The sequence below is a fragment of the Helianthus annuus genome, chromosome 14, assembly GCF_002127325.2.
Source record: "Helianthus annuus cultivar XRQ/B chromosome 14, HanXRQr2.0-SUNRISE, whole genome shotgun sequence".
NCBI lineage: Eukaryota > Viridiplantae > Streptophyta > Magnoliopsida > Asterales > Asteraceae > Helianthus > Helianthus annuus.
In genome coordinates this window covers 66,595,589-66,608,429 of record NC_035446.2, presented here as the reverse complement: position 1 = coordinate 66,608,429, position 12,841 = coordinate 66,595,589, and the positions used below count along the sequence as shown (strand labels likewise).

General features: G+C 40.0%; 1 long non-coding RNA gene across 1 annotated transcript; it reads right to left on the bottom strand.

The window, feature by feature from the left end:
* Positions 1-1,654: 1,654 nt before the first annotated feature.
* Positions 1,655-2,516, bottom strand: LOC110905666. Its single transcript, XR_002573324.2, has 2 exons — positions 2,269-2,516; positions 1,655-1,875 (listed from the first exon to the last, which is right to left on the bottom strand). It is a non-coding gene; the product is annotated as an uncharacterized LOC110905666 (long non-coding RNA).
* Positions 2,517-12,841: the final 10,325 nt, after the last annotated feature.

Here is a 12,841-nt window from a genome sequence, read left to right as displayed (position 1 = left end):
ATTCAAATTCGAGTTTCAAATATTAATCGAATCGAATCGAATACGAATTCAGGTAAAGAAATAAAAATTCAAAAAATTCGATTCGAAAATTCGTTATTCAATTCGATGAACACCCCTACTGAAACGTGAACGTATGACTTAGCAAACTATACTTCTTCAATCGAAGTCCAATCCACCCGGTCGACTCGGTTAGTAAATTTCCCATTTTTTTCCATTCAACTTCAACCACATCCTCTTCTATAAATTCATCACTTGCCACGTTCATTTCAACCAATTTTGTATCGAATTGTGTTTCTTTCACATATTCTTCGTCATCATAACATCTTGATAATGAAGTAGGGCTTCGCGATCCACATTTTCGGGGTGGGGGGGGACCAATGAGATGGTCTCCTATACGATCCAAACGACTCGAAGTTATTCATAGTTTTTTCTTGAGAGAAATCGAGCCGGGCGTGTGGAACCTTAGGTTTTGAAAAAAAATAATTAGGTTGTTGGCCTTAAAAATAATTAGGTTGGTGGTGTTTCGTTGGAAGAGGTTGTGTGGGTTAATATGGTCTATAATCATCATCACCAAAAATGCTCCCTCGGTTCGAACTGTCATGTTCGTTTTCTCGAACCACCACTTCGTATGCTCAAATCGGCTCCTTGGGATTTTTTGCTTGAACCGCCATTTGCTTGAACCGCCATTAATGTTTTTTTTTTTTGTGAATCCATGGCTAAAATGAGAGTAAATTGGAGTGAAATGAGTATGGTTTAAAATGGGAGTGAAATGGAATATATATAAATGTATAATAATTGATTTATTTATTTTTTTATTTTTAAATCTCAAACGGTTAAAACAAACTGACAGTTCAGTTGAACGGTTACATTTCTTCTTTCTCAGGTGACCAACAATATCCGGACAATGAACCCGCAAGACCTACCTTAGGGGGTGACGGTAGTGTGCGCGGGTTCGATCCTACATGGCAAACCTGCTAGCAGTGGCGGACATAGAGTGTTAATAGGGGTAGCACGGGCTACCCCTCAACCCCGTCTTCGTAGGGTAAAAATACCCCTTAACTCCATTTTCGTAGTGTAAAAATATACCTCAACTCCGTTTCTGTAATATAAAGGATACCCCTAATCCTAAAAAAAATTAGAATGCCCTTAACTTTTTGGACTAGTTCCGCCACTGCCTGCTAGGATACCCCGCCTTGCCTTAATGATATTGTGAGTCACATACGTCACATGCTCAATATATGCCATTACACTTTCATTTAATCAATAAGTGAGCTCTTTAGGTCACATGTTAAATGTCATTAAACTTTCATTTATTTGGGTTTTGAATACTTTAATGTCAAATGCCAGTTGTTATTTATTAATATTAACTATTTGGGTGCCCGCATGTTACGGCTAGGACCACAACACTTCGATGCTAGCGATGATCTCAACCCAAAGTCATCTCTTACCAATAACCAAAATCCAAGCATGTATATCTATTACGTAACCTTTTATAAATTTTACATTAAATATTTTTTTATAAAATAAAATAGTAAGAAGGTACTTGTAAGTCCGAGTAGAACTTATATCTCAATTCTTTAGAACTAATTATTAATTATAATCATCATTCTTAATATCAAACTTTAAACCCGTGGGTTTCATTCACAGAAGCTAAAAAACTCAATCTTTTCATTTATTCGACAGTTTATGCATTAATATCACATAGGGACAGTTTGGTCATAATCCAAATTCATAAAAGCGCAAAACAGTAAAAACTACCAGCTAGCTAACGACCACCCTACACTTTATATAAACTACACTGTAAATATACCTTTCTCTTTCTCCTCCGCAACTTCTTCCGTAACTCTGCCTGTTCATCAATGGCGGATTTCAAATCTACACACCCATCATCTAGTGTGGTTATTAAACAATAATTGTCATTAAATATGAATTATTGTGTGATGGTTCAAAAGCACGGAGTGATGGAAACCAAAAAATGAACTAATGAGTTGTCGGTTAAATTGCATGATGAACTAAATTAATAAATATTAATTTTCCTACATGAACCTTCCATGGTTTTTTTTCTTTTAGTTACCTGAACTTATTTCAATTAAGCATATTTCTTCAAAACCGACAAGTCGTATTTATGTAACCCACAAGTTGTATTTACAACCTTCATCTTCATCGTTTGAAAGGGCAGTCACCGGGAAATTTATTCGAGTTTTCAAACAAATCAAAGTTCGTGTTTTATTTAATAAGTGAAATGAAATTACGAGGTCGATTGGTTACCTTAATTTATAATGCGAGCAGCGGATCGATGAAATTAGAAATGATTACAAACGGGAGTGCCAACGAGACTGGTACATTGGTTTCTAAAGCTTTGAACGTGTGTCGTGCGTCTTCAGGTAAGGAGATTCATCCGAGCAAGTTTTGTTTGGTAGGAATTATGTGTAAGCAGAATGACTTGAATTATGATCGAAGATGTATAGATTGAGGTAGGATTTTATAATGCTAAACGAAAGATTTTGTTTTATACTCATTCATGGCGGATACCAATTACAACATATGAAAAAGCCTACGGTTATAGTCCTTTTGGATACCCGTTTAAAACAAAATATCACAATCAGTTTATTTTCTATGCACTTAATTTGTTAGTTACATAAGGCCAATGACTTTAAAAGTGAGTTACACCGGTTATCAAATATCATTATTTAGATTCATAAATGTCTTGCCCATTAAATCATTATTTAATCTAAATAAACCATTAATATTGGATGGTGCTAAAAAGACAATTTTACCCTTAAACTAATCTCATTTTGTATTGTATCATAAGCATAAATACTTGTATTTACTTAAGTTTTACCGTCATCCTTATGAAATGCTTTATAATATAGTATAACTACTTGTATTTACTTAAGTTTTACCGTTATCCTTATCAAATGCTTTATAAAACAATATAGATAATTCTTTTATGTTAACATGTTCTCGATAGTAGATTTATGCTCAAACACCGGTATATATATGTCAAATACCACATGTAAGAACTCGTGAATATAGATGAAGGGAACCTTTACTCTTCTTTATATTTATTAATATAAATAAATAAATATTGTTCTTCTCTAATTGCAATACCAATAGTTACTAATTTTTTTACTATGGTTTTAAGTACTATTGTTCTTTTCACTTTTGGGTTGTAATAGGTTAGTTATAAGTATTGTTTTCCCTATAAATAGATAGGAGCTTCTAAACCTTTGATTATGTTTTTGTATCAATGAATAAGAAAAGGACGTCGTTAGAGCATACCCACTAAAATCAATGTGTTCTCATGGCTCATGCATGTTACTTTGTACCAATTTTTTCTGACGTTGATTATTAGTCATACATTTATCTATAAATTGTTAAAAGAATTATTTTTCTTTTTACTTTTTTGCGTTAATACCTATAAACTGTTAATTTCGATACAAATACCGGTTGACACCAAACTTATCGAACTTAAAAAGTAAAGAGAAGAGCAATTATTATAATATTTTATTATAATATAATATATAAAAAATACTGTTCAAAACATTCCTTTATTAATATATAGGGTAATGGGTCTTTATGTTATGAATAGCGCGCTTAAAAGGAGTGAGTGTCTTCGTCTAAATTGTTCACACCATGCAATGTGGATTACTAAATAACCCGGATTCTCCTATATATAATATAGTATTTGTGAATTTCAGGATGACTAAGATACTTTGTAACTACAGACATATATTTCATGTTATATAATCAAACAAAACACAAGTCAAATAGAACTTGCATGACATCTCATAAAAACTTTTAAGACATACATAATACGTAATATTTTTTAATTTAAACTTTTTCTACCTATACGCCATTCAAATAATACCAACTTTCACCAAATTTCTCTTTTTCTTTTTATGTGAAATTTTGTTTCTAGTTTTATTTATTATATATTATGTTATTTTGTATTTCTTTTTTTCTTTTAGTATTTCAACATTAACCTTTCTTATTTTGCTTTCATGATATATTTTTAAATATTAATATCAACATACATTATATTATATAAAGTTTTGGCCCGCACGATGTGACGAATGTCACTGAGGCTCTTTTGAAGAATACAATTTAACCTATAATAGATTGGTGTGTTATTAATGCATGCTTATATAAATGATTAGGAAATATTCTTAATGACTATGAGCAACAAGAAAAAACGTCTTTCCCAGCAATGCATGTCGTCATAGAGCCTGTTTTTCGTCCAGATAGCAGCTTATGATGTCGACATGTCATATGCTATATGGTTTGTCGCTGTTGCACCATCAATATAAGGGGGGATAAGTTGTTGCCAAAGCCTTATGGCCTGTCCCAAAATATATTTTTTTACCTATGGCATCCCATAATGAGATAGGAAAGGCCACATTGGACGAACTCTCCCCAAACTCTTTGTACACCCTCCTAAAATAGTGATCCCTAAAAGTTAGATTGAGGTAGATAGGTGTAGTTTAGGGCATTAGACTCTTCTCCGGGATGGTATGGAGAGAAATGTAGTGTGAGGGATGCATTGAAGTAATGAGGGGTTTGATTTATTCATGGGCTGGTTTTTTATTGTGCACAACCATGCATAATGAGGCACAACTGTGCCACAACACCGACGTCACTCCACCTTCAAAAAAGTACTTTTCATTGGTTTTTGTCTAACACAACCTTTGATACAATTGTGCCAGCTTCAACAAGGTTGTGTCAGCTTCTTACATGGTCGTGTGAACTTTAACACGGTTGTATCAAATTGAACATGGTCATGTCAGCCTTAACACACCTATGTCACTTATACTACATGCCAACACTATATGCGCATGGTCCGCGTCATATTGGTGTCGGTGTCGGTGTCGTATTAGATTCATAGCGAGGGGGCAACTAAATTCCACCAACTCTTACGTGAGAGTCACAGAGATAACATGTTCACTACTCTTAAATTTTCATTTAATCTACAGTTTAGCTTTTAAGGTCACATGTTGAGTGTTATTAAAGTTTCATTTATAAGGTTTTTAATAGTTTATACTTCAATGTCAACATTTAATATATTGATAACATTTTGTCAATTATATATGCAAAATTTTATCTTCAAACATTTGTATTAATCTTTTATTTTTTATGAACAACAGAGATTTTAATAGATTCCGGCTAGGAAGATTCTAGCTAGACTAGATCAAGAAAATTACATGAATCAAAAACCCAACCCGACTAGCAAGATTCTAGCTATAGGCTAGATTTACTTTACACTTATTCTTCCAACTCCAATACCAAAGAAAAGAGAAATATGCGACATTATCAAAAAAACATGGCAAACTTAGAGAGTTTCTTCAAGAAAACTATATCATTTTGAAGCTTTCAAATTGACCACCGGGCAACATATAGTACTGCAACCATAATTACATTCTTTCGTACAATTAATTGCGAATTATGAACCAATTCCAAGAGATCTGAGAGGAAGCGCAAGACCAAAATTTCACTTCTAGCGACTCTTCAACCGAATCTCAAATCTTCTTAACAGATGCACACTCACTGATGAAACAATGGTTAACCGGGCAGGGTTAACACACTGATCTCGTCAAGAATGGTTAATCCCTTCCTCTCGAGGATCGCTGGCTGGATCGTCCGACGGTTGATCTCCTGCACAAGGAAACAAGCCGTGACTCGTAACAAGGAGGATGGGGTGGGGGGTGCTCCTTGTTACCACTCTTCGGCGTGAGAATCAGTAATTCGCTTGGGAAGCAAAGTGTGATAGTAGTAGTAGTGAGAGAGTTGTGAAGAGATACCTCAAACCTGGTTTGGGGTTGGTATTTATAGCCGAGGAGGGAATGAGGAGCTGAAAGGACAGACTGATGACGTGCAACCCTTATGCAGGTGTGTCAGGCTTGTCGGTTGTGGAGGTGAAGCCACGTCCTACTGCAGTGTCCGTCTGTTGCTTACGTGTGGTCTGACAGGCGACTGTCATTGGTGCCACTTGCTCTGTACTGTCAGTCCTACTTGCCTTGTGGGCAGGATGCGGTGCCGCGCCGCATCGCTACCTGTGGTAACTACCGTTGTTCCCGCGTTGTCCTTCTGGCAAAGACTGTGGGATGCGGTGCCAGGCCGCATCGCCACTTGTGGTGACTGGTGATGTTATCCAGCTCCCTTGTATTGATAGAAGTGTTCACAGGATGTGGTGCTAGGCTGCATCGCTATGCTACACTGCTTTCATACACCAGATGCGGTGCTGCGTCGCATCGTTATATACTCCAGGTAAGTCCTCTTCCATCATTGGGCAGATTGGATTCGACCTCTGTGTTCGCGCGTGCCCGTACGGACACAGATAAGTCTTTAGCTAGTGGGGGTCTTGATAAGGGTAATGGTCACTCGCAGTCATGTTGGCGCGAGATCTGGGACCATACCCCTTCAAGTCCCCCCAGTCTATTGTTTCCGTATGCAAGTTACATGTGGAGTAGTACTGGACTATGGTGTCTAGAAGGTAGTTTGGAGTCTGGAGAAGATTCTAGGCCATATAGATGGCTCCTGCTTTTCGTAAATCAAGCTGGGAATCCGGTAGAGTCGTGTGACGCCTCTTCCGTACCGGTGAGCAGGTTTCGTCTGATGCGAAAGTCTCAGCCTAGGGTTTTGATCTGGTAGCATGGTCTACCGTTTTCTAATGTCGTCAGGGTTGGGTGCCACCTGTTGGTGTGTCGAACTAACCTCTGAGATCGTGGCTGAAGATGTCCACAAACTTCGAACCAACCTTTGAGGTGGTGAATGAAGAAGAGAGTGGGCTTCGAACCAACCTTTGTAACGGTGACGGAAGATATCCGTAGCCGCAACTCTAGTTGTAACCTCTGCGATAGCTGATGCAATGCTGTGAGTGCCTTCACCCAAGCTCTATGTTCAACAATTGGACATGTAATGATGAACCCTCTTTTATGGGGTGTTCATGTTCTTCCAATTAGCTCTCAAGTAACCGCACGTCCTTTGCGGTTACCTCGTTGCTTGGCATTGTTGGCCGTGTTTGGTCGAACAATGTGAGATACTTGCGTCATTGTTGGCCGTGTTTGGTCAAACAAATTTGAATCTGGATAATGGTCAAATAAACATGGTCATAGGCATGGCTGTGCCCACCATTGTTTATTCTATCCAGCTTATAAGTGGGCAAACAAAGTCATAAGCAGACTTGTTACCATTGTGCGTTCGCTTGTTGTTCAACGAGACCTCCTCAGGTGATTGGGAATCTCGTTCGTATTCGTTCTGTAGCCACTTTTTTTCACGCTTCAATGGGAAGTAGTTTTCCTTGAAATAGCTTCGTTCATTCGCGTGATGACTTAGTCGTGGCTCTTCCGTAGCAACCGTTTGCGGGGTTGTGTTCCGCCACAGCTACTAGTGAGTGTCTGCGGTTTCTTTCAGAAGACTCGTTTTGAAGGAAGGTTTCTCTTTGATGTAGCTCTTGAAGGATCAGGAATCAGGGTTGCTGATTTGCGGTCGCGTACATTCCCATCCTTTTTCCCTACGGAGAAACTGTTTGCGTACCCTCTGTGGTTGTGAACCGGACACGAGGGATTTGAAGCTTGAAGAACTTCAAGGTGATGCGGTTTACCTGTTCCTGAGATACGGTTTTCGCAGTCGAAAGAACAACGCTGGTTCTGAGTATCTGACACACCTGTGCGGGCTTGTGTGTGTCATCTCCACATATTCCACGTGTGCTCGTGGGAATGTGAGGATATTATTTATAACCCTTGACATAATGTAGATATATATATTTTTTGCCTTTTTTGAGGGGTATGTAAAAAACTACATGTGGTATGGGTTATGGCACGGTTATACCAGAGAAACCGCATGCCGCTTATATTTAGATAATGTTGTCGCTTTTTTGTTGCATACGTGGCTGGACGCACGTGTGAGTTGGTGAAAGTTGGTAGGATTTTCTGCATGTGCTGATAGGAAAGGATGTTTGCACTGCCCAAGGTCATTAATGCACTGTAGCAGGAGTGTAAACGTCTCCTTTTTCTGGCGCGCGTGCTGCCACGCGCGCGTGGTAACGGTCAGCGGGACTGTCGCTGGACACGTGTCACCGCGTAACTCGTTCTTTTTGATCGTGATGATTCAGTTACCCCTCCGCATTTATTGCGATGAGTATATAAGGGGAAACCGTTCGTGGTTTCTCCTCACTTGTTCAAAATTTCAAAAATTTCCCTGTGAGAGAAAGAAAGTTCCTTCGTCTTCTCCGATCAATTGCTTGAAGTTTCTGGTGAGGTTTCCAAGTTCTTCGAGAACTCGTTTTCTATTCTCTGTTTTTAACAGTGTTATGGCTGAACCATCTAATCCACACAATATGGAGAGTGAAAACCCTGAACATTCGTCGCCGGCAGCGGCTGAAGAAGATGAAGATGATGGTGGTGCACCCGGCGGTGGCCTACCGGTATTAAGGTGGTCAAAGGGGCAATTTGAGACTCTGATGACCAGTATTCAAATGCCCAGAGAGTTTGGGGCTACATACCCACAAGAGGGTGACACCGGTGCTGATGCTCCGGTGGGATTCATCACCCTGTGGGCTGACTTCTTCTAAGATGGCAACCTCCGACTGCCATTGACGGTGTTTGTTGCCGAGGTGCTGGAGTACTATCATATTCATATCTCCCAACTGAGTCCGTTCGGGATGTTTCGGATCAGAAATTTCGAGTACACTTTTCGTGCTCTTGGTTTGGATATTTCCGTTGAAAATTTCTGGCGGTTCTACCAGCTGTCAGTGAACACTGGATTCTTTTCCTTCAATCAACGGTATAGGAGTACCAACCTGATGACCCCTCCGAAGCGTATCATGAAGTGGAAGAAGAACTTCTTCTACGTTAAGGCTATCGCGGTCGTTGCTAACATAACCCTGCGGAATGTGAATGAGGCCATTCATGCGGAGGATATTGCTCTTCCCACCGCAAAGATGGTGGATTGGTTTCCCAGGCTGAGACCTATTGAATTCAAAAAACTGGACAACAATGAGCTATGGGTGCTGCAGATGATGTTGACTAGGCCTGATAGGAGGGCAAGGCCTGTTATGCGGGAAAAGAGTGGTGGTAAGTAACTTTTGTTTTGTGCGGTTTTTCTTATTCCTCTGTATGTTACTGAATTGTAAATGTATTATCAGAGGATGCTGCCCTATGGAGGATAATTGATCCGGTCTTCAAGGGCAAGGTTGAGTTACTTTCGTGCGCGGAAGGTGAAGGTTTTAATCTGGACATTGTTGGTAACTTTCGTGTTCCCAAGCGTGATGCGCTGAATGCACTCCTACCGCAAGGAAAAGGTATAATCCATAACCTTTGTAATTGCTTTGTAAGGAATTTCACCCTTTTGATTTGATTGCTTAATTGTTTAAACGCAGGTAGTCTTGGGATCCTGGGAAAGTTTGAGGTGAAGACTGTACCCAAGAAGCATGCAAAGAAGAAGCATGTGGAGAAACCCGCGTGGGGTCACGGTAAGAAAAAACCTGAGGGTTCTGTTGCCCCTCCTTTGGTGTCGCAGGTGGCAGATATCCTTCGTTCCTGTTCACGCAGGTATACCAATTACGTCGTAGTATCTGACACCCTTGAGGGTTTGGGTGTTCCATGTGGTGGTGCGGCTGCAGGTAGGACCGCTGCGGGTTCCAAGCCTGCTAATGAGAGGAAGAGAAAACTAGACAAGGCTGCTGATGCTGGTGAGAAAAAGCGTTCGCGGATACAGACCAAGCGGACAACTGCTGTTTTGTTGGTGCACTTGTGTCTGTACTTTGTCTGTATTCGGTCTGATATAAACGATGTCCTGATTTGTGTTGTAAGTTGACCAAGTCAACCATCCTCCGGTTTGACTTGGACAACAGTTGAAAGATGTTCTGATCGAAGGATAGCCTCGAAGGATACACCTGATCCTTCGAGGTGATCGAAAGATATGGTTCGACCATGGTTCGACCATTAGACCTCGAAGGATGATCCTTCGAGGTCCACGCTGATCTTTCGTGTAACATGTGGTCGACAGATGATCCTTCGGACCATCTGTCGAATCCTTCGAGCAGACCTGCTGAGCTGGGTATATATACCCATGCATGTGTTGAGAGTTCTAGAGTTCTGCCATTCCCACACACCCGAGAGATAGAAGCTTAGAGAGCATTCTGCCCAGAACTCACTCACACACTTAGAGAGTTTATAGAACACTTCTGTAAACATTGAGCTTGTAACCGAAACCCTCATTGCATTAATACGACTAGTGTTAATCGGTGAATCTTTGTGTGTTTGTTTCTCTACTTGCTACTAACTCGGTTTGCTTGCTAGCTTGGATTCCGCACTCGCTAGTAGGTTTGTATAACAAGGTTTAGGTTCGTAATCCTCCGCGAAAAGGGACCTACAAGTGGTATCAGAGCTAAGGCTCTTAACCTTGTTTAAAACCGGGTTTGTTCAAGTTTTGGTGTGTTTGGACACTTGGTTTAGCACCCGTTTTTGGTGGTTTTCTTGCTTGTTTTAAACTGAAAAACGGTTCCTAAACCTTCGGGAGTGTTCAAGTTTGGGTTGGGTAACTTGAAAACTTGTTTTTGAGTGATTTGGTGAATTCCGGCAAATATTCCGGTTAAGGTTCCGGTCACCGGTTTCTGGGTTAAGTCTTCCTTTTTGGGTTAATTACCTTTGAAAATCTTGGTTGGTGGGAAAGTTGTCAGCCTGCCATACCATTCTGCCGAAAGTTGACTTACCTACCCATCACCTTTTCACCAACCCGTCACATCTGTGTCAGTGTGTCAGTGCACATTCGAAAGATATCCTTCGACTTCGAAAGATATCTTTCGACATCGAAAGACCATCCTTCGTTCAGCGACAGCTCGATAGATAAACATCTTTCGAGTAGTCCTCCTGAGCCCGAAATATATCTTTCGAAAAGAGAATCTTTTCGAAAGATAGTTGTTCGAAAGATAGTTGTTCGAAAGATAGTTGTTCGAAAGATAAGGATTTATCTCGAAAGATAAGGATCTTTCAAGTGTGAATCTTTCGAGATTTTCAATCCTTCGAAGCCATTGCTCGAAAGTCAACAGTGATCTTTCGAACACTGTTGATCATTCGAACAAGTGTGATCTTTCGAAAATAAGCTATACGAAAGATAAGGATATTTAACTCGAAAGATAAGGATCTTTCAAAGGAGAATCCTTCGAGTTCTTGAATCTTTCGACATCATTGTTCGAGATTCAACAGTAATCTTTCGAGTACTGTTGATCCTTCGAACAATAGTTGGTCTTTCGATTGTGGTCAGTTTATTGTTAACAAGTTTCTGTGATCTCAGATCTTTCAACCAGGATCCTTCGGCTGTGTGATCTTTCGGGTGGCTATTATCCTTTGAGACATTGATATAGTTTTCATTTTTCTGATCAAAAATGAATCCAGCATGGGGTAATCCGTCAACTGCAGAGAGCAGTACGTTTTCTGCAAGATCCAGTGTGCCATGCAATTCTGATATGTATTTTGGAACTTCCAGTACTTCGTTTGCAAGACCCGTTTCACATGCTCCATTAAAAACGGGGTACGTCACAATCACAGATTGTTTTGGCAATCCAAAACTAGTTCCTGTAAAGCCAGCTCCCACCACAGACATGTATGGAAATCCATTACCCCCAGTTGCCGTGCAACACCATTACTCTACTATAGAATCGTCATTTCTTATTCCCAAGAACAGTAGTCAGACAAAAACGGCGTTGTATGCTGAAATTGTCAAAGATGTCAGCAATGGTGGATCCTCGGGAAATGATGACAGTTCTGAACATGTTAGAAGTTCAGGTGAAGATGTTTCAACTTCAGTGGAGGGTGATACAACTTCAAGTTCAAGTGAGGATGGATCTGAATGTGAATCATCAAGAGAGATTGTTGATTCTGATGCAGAAAGGCCAACACCTGAGAGTAATTCCAGTCAGGTATGTGTTGATGAACCAACTGCTGTAGATTGTGATAATTGTGCTAGATTAAAGGCAAACATGTCTGAGTTGCAAGGCAAACATGATGCTTTACAAGCTAGTTTGTTTGACTTGCAAGACAAACATGTTTCATTGAATGCCAAGTGGTGTGAATTGCAAAGCAAACACGAAGCTTTGCAAGAGAAATATGATGTGACATTTATCCACAACCAGAAGTTGACCGTGGATCTTTCAAAATGCACAGAAGCCAATATGTTTTATGAAAACCATGAAAAAGAATTTAAGTCAATGATTGAGACGTTAAAGAAAGATAAAACTGAATTGACTAAAATGGTTTCCAGAAAACAAACGGAAATTAATTTGTATATCTCACGTCTTGAGACAATGCAAAAAGAAATGGCTTGTGTGAAAACCGAAAGTGATGCGATCCAACTTAAGCTAGATAGTTATTTGAGTTCTAGCTATGTGTTGGATCACATCATTGACGTTCAGAAAGAAAAACGGGATGTCACATGCATAGGATATAAGAAATGTCCACCACCTGTGAGACACAATTATGATGCGATGCCTGACGAGGAGGATAGAGTGTTCTTTGAACCATCTGTTCCTCTAGATGTAAAGGAGTTTGCAGCAGGACTCGGATACAAGAAAGATGTATCACCAGACTCAGATACTTCAGCAGATGCCTGTGTGTCTTCTGCTGAACTGAATCAGGATTCTCCAGTCATCATTGAGGATGCTGATTCTTCTGATGATGAATCTGATGATACCATCCCAGCAAAGTCTGATGCGGAAGTCAAAGTTGGGAACATACCTCTCGAGAATTACATTCTATGTGATCCTCCTGCAAAACCCGCTAAGACTGTTGCAATCGAGTCCTCGTCTGCAAAAGAGTCGGAGGGTGTGAACTTGCTGTATACTCTC